The following is a 5,070-nucleotide window of genomic DNA, read 5'->3' on the forward strand; positions in this document are numbered from 1 at the left end:
TTGATGGAAACTGTTTGGTAAAACGGCTAATGAGTAGCCAATCATTTGAATGATGCTTATTAATCACATGTGATTGATATAATAATTAGCATAATTCTACTTGTATCCCCCCCCCATAAAACATTTAAAAACAGTTAAAACATTGATTAAGGGGTATGAACTCACCTGTAGCAAGTGGACCGGAAGGATGTGTCGGATAAGTGCTTGGTGTCAAGTGAAGACTTAGACACGCACAAAGATCCTAATTACATATGAGGGCATATGTATATAAACAATTAGTCTTTAAACAACTAATAAATAAAGTTAAGACACTCTAGGACATGCTAAACACTTTATACAATTTTTATAAGTCTCAAGGGTTGCATCTATGTGTTGTAGGGAAAGGCTAGTATGATTGGGGTTCAAGGAACACTCTTAAAGTGAGTTTACTCCCTAAGGACCAACACCCCTTGAGTTTACGGTCGTAAAATCTTGAGTTTACGGTCGTAAACTCCTACACTTTTGACCATTTGATGATTTGAAGTCTTCTAAGCTATTCCAAGCATTCCTACTTCATGATTTAGCCTTAGGAAGTGTTGTGTGGCATCAAAACACTCCTAAATGGAGTTTATGGTCTAAGTACCATTTCTCCATGAGTTTACTACCTTAAACTCATGAGTTTACTTCCTTAAACTCCTAAGTTTGGTATTTGGCGGTTTTCAAGTCCTTAGCTCAAACATGGCACTAGTCTAGGTTAGATTCTAGGCATAAGGAACAACCATGGGCCATTTATGGGACATTTACACCACTTTTGAGGTGTTTACGGTTTTGGGAGATTCCAAACCGTAAACACATAAAAAATATATTATTTTTTTGCTTTTTGTGTGATACACTCATCAAGGATGGATCTAGACAAGTCCTTAAGGCATTGTGAAGCATCTAGACACCCTAAAGCACCCTAAGGCACTATATTTGGTGTTTACGGTTTTGGGAGCCTCCCAAAACCGTGAACACCTTGTTCTTGGTGTTTTTGGGACATTTCCTTGGTATAAACATGTATAGCTAGCTTAAAATGACTCTAGGATAGAAGTACTTACATTGTGGAAGCTTGAAATGAACTTTAAGTCCAAGAACACTAGTGTGTGTTCTTGGTGTTTTGGAAAAACTAGTCAAAACACATAAATGAATGGATTAAAGGATGTACAATCACTAGATTAAGTGATATACTATCTTGAAAGGGTTAGAACACTTACTAGTTTGAAGATCTAGAATAAAAACTTGGATGATACTTGAAAGGATTTTTGGAGTTTACTCTTTTGACATTTGGGGAGTAAACACAAATGACTAACTTTTTGGGGAGTAAACTCATACATAGGTATGAGTTCACGGTTTTGGGTGATTTCTCAACCCAAAACATAAAAGTTTGGTCGGGTGTTTCTAATACACGAAGTGTTTGCGGTTTCTAAAAATCAAAACCCGAGACGACACTTTCTTTCACCTGTTCGTTTAAAAATAATATTAAAATAATCAAACGAACTTATTTTTCCCTAAAACAAGTATAAGTGAACTTGACTTATAATATGAAGTGGTTGACTTTTACGGTTTGACACTTTGACCGAATGGGAATTTCGAGTTGTCACATCATCCCCCTGTTAGAGGGAATTTCGTCCCGAAATTAGAATTTAGGTAAGGAAGTAGGTATGAATGATCGAGTCGTGAGGTGGAAAACTTCCTAATCGATTGGTTCTCGCACTCATAAGTGAATTCAGGTCCTCGGTTGGTATCCCAACGAACCTTCACTAACGGGCGATGGCGTTTCTTCATCCGCTTGACCTTTCTGTCGAGGGTCACTACGGTTGTAATACGAAGGCGAGGATCTCGACGAGTGGACTTACAAGAGTCCTAACGGAAAGGTATGGTTTCAAGATCGAGACGCGAAGGGTAAAATGTATGTTACTAAGTTCGCGGAGTAGGTTTGGTCTGTGAGGTACAGGACCGATCCTGGTAAGAATCTCGAAGGTCCTGACTATCTTGGATTTAGCTTTTCACGCGATACGAAGCATATTAAGCCATTCCCAGAGTGAGTTTTCCTAAAGAACTTGGTCTCTCACTTGGAATCTCCAAGGTTTCTTTTTCTTGTTTAACTTCCCTGTCAAGGGCCACTCCCTGCTGGGTCAAAGTCGTAAAGGTTTCTGTAATTTGCGAGGAGTTCTGAAAGAACTATGACAGTAGGTCTGTAAGACCTAGAATTTGGCGAATGTCTGTCGGCAGCTCTGGTATCGATAAATTCACAATGGTTTTGACAAATCGAAAGAGTACTCAAAATTTCCCACACCACTAATAGTGTGTCTTAGGAAATTTTGACTCTTCAATTCCAAAACTTGTGTTCAGATAACTTTGCGAAAAGTATCTCCGAGGGAAATGTTTCCACGGGTTCGTTCTTACTACGAGGGTAGATAAGTAAGTCATCATATGGGGAAATGACTAACTGATCTAAGTAAGAAAGACGGACCCTATTCATTAAACTCATGAATACTATGGGCGTATTGGTCCTATCCGAGGGGTATCACTACAGACTCGAAGTGTCCGTATCAAGTTTGGAAGGTAGTCTTCCGGACATCCTTCTCTAACACTCGAACTGGTGATATTTGGATCTCAGGTCCATTTCTAAAAGTAATTCTTTCCTTGTGTTTGCTCAACCAACTCATCTATGCGAGGCAGAGATAACGATTTCTACTGGAAAATCTTGACGGGGTCCTCGATAGCCGAGGCACATATGAAGCAATCTGTCGATCTCTGGAAGAATAAGATCGGGGCTCTCCAGGGTGAGAAGCCTAGTCTTTCGATTCTATTTCTGCGTAGTTCGCTAAGTTGTCCGGGCTGTTCTTGTATATCCGTAGGTGTTTAGACTAAAGGACGATCTGTTTATAGGAGTCATACTGGGTTCTAGGTTTGTTCACATGATGATGCGATTACTCGTTGTCTTGGGCAGTCTCCGTCCTGAAGTTCATATTAGAATTCATACATGGTTCAACGATCACTATCTCGTGTATACGAGTCTGTGACAACCCGAAATTTCCATTTATACGAACCTCATCTATTCAATAGAAGCTAGTTCAGTTTCAGTGATTTTCAAGCTTTTCCGAACAAGTTTGTGTACATTAGGGTTTATGTTTTAGAGGATATCAGGAGAGTGGATGCTCCTGGTTTTGTAAAAATTGGGCATTCCAAGTTTCATACGGTTACAGTCCAATATCAGGAATAAAAATATTTTCTGCCAAAATATTCCAGGACTATAAATAGTTTTCTGAATTAAATTAATTCATTATTCACAATTCCAAATAGAGAAAAGCCATATTCTCTCTGACGGATCTTCGGGTTTTCATCCCAGATTGTGAGTCTACTTTTCTATATGTGTTTCAATACTTGTTTGATGCTTACTAACATCAATAACATGTTAGATTACAAGATCCGGGAGTTTACCGCCCAAGAACGCTCTTGGGGAGTAAACTCCAAAATGGAACTTTAATGCTTTCTAGACCCATTCCTATGTTAGAGGACTTAACAAGGACTTAGTGTATGATCTTTGTAGCCTAGAAAGCATCCAAGAAGCACAAGTTCTTGGAGTTTACGGCCTAGGAACTACCTTGGGCCGTAAACCCCTTTTCAAGGGCTTAAAGTTCCCCAAAACTTCCCCAAATGCTTAAGGACTTTAACTACTAGTACTTGTGCTTATTTAGAACATCAAAAAATCATCAAAATCACAAGTTAGTAGGAGTTTACGGCCAAGAACTCCTCTTGGGCCGTAAACCCCTTTTTGAAGGGTAAAAATCATTCCAAGCACACCTTAAGCCTTAAGACAATTTACCTTGCACCCTTGGGACTAGAATGGAGAGTAGAACACATCAAAACCACTCCTTGAAAGGAGTTTACGACAAGGAACATGACTTGGGCCTTAAACTCCAAGTGAAGGCACAAAAGTGTGCCTCTTGTCCCCATTAGCCTTAGATAAATTCATGGAAGCCATCCTTGATGTTTAAGTGCCTCAAAACAATTAAAATCCTAGAGTTTACGGCCGTAAACTCTAGGGTGAATGACTTTAGGCCGTAAACTCCCATATGGAGTGTTCTAGAGCCTTAAACTACTTCATGTGTTATTCCAATAAAGCTAGGAGTGTTCTAGGATCAAGATAGCACCACAAAACACCCAAAACCACCCTTTGAGGAGTTCACGGCCATAAACCCATGAGTTTACGGCCGTAAACTCCAAGGTGTGGGGTTTGTTGGGTGGTGAACTCCTATACAAGGCCATTTGATGTTTCAAACCCTTTTGCCTTGTCCCGTAGCAACTTAGATGCAACCATTTGAACCTTAAACACTCATAAAAGTGTTTAAATGTTTTCTAAGTGTCTTAACTTATTTATTTAAGTTATTATTTGTCTAATTAGTTATATATATGCTTATTATATGATAACTAGGCTCGTGCGTGTAAACCAGTCTCCGTTTGCCACCTAGCACGGTAGCCGACACTTCAATTCATACGACTCACCACAAGTGAGTTCATACCCCTTGAATCAACCTTTAAAATGATTTTAAGTGTTTTAAATACTTTATGGGGGGGGGGGATACAAGTCAAATACTTATAAGTTATTGCTTCAATCACATGTGATTGCATTTAATCACATGTGATTAATAACTAGGAAAACAACGATTTTTACCACTGTTCAAACTGTTTATCAAATTGTTTTACTTTGAAATGTTTTACAAACTGTTTTACTATCCAAACTTACTTATAGACTGTGATTTAAACAAATGCTTCTTACACTTAAACTGTTTTATCAACTTATGCTTCAAAATGTTTTATAGATCGACATCAAGTCGATCTTCTCTTGAAATTATATTGCTGCTTCCAATGTTTTACGAAAACTTATTTATGCTTTTATATATCCAATTGCATGCCCATATATGTATAGATATATAAATAATGTTCAAAGGGCTTAGGAAAGCCATCCGCCCTATTTCCTTTTCCTCGATTTGGATGTGGTCTGGTGGGATTTCGGGTGACCATCCGAAGGTCGTTTCCATATTACTT

The sequence above is a fragment of the Lactuca sativa genome, chromosome 1, assembly GCF_002870075.4.
Source record: "Lactuca sativa cultivar Salinas chromosome 1, Lsat_Salinas_v11, whole genome shotgun sequence".
Lineage (NCBI taxonomy): Eukaryota > Viridiplantae > Streptophyta > Magnoliopsida > Asterales > Asteraceae > Lactuca > Lactuca sativa.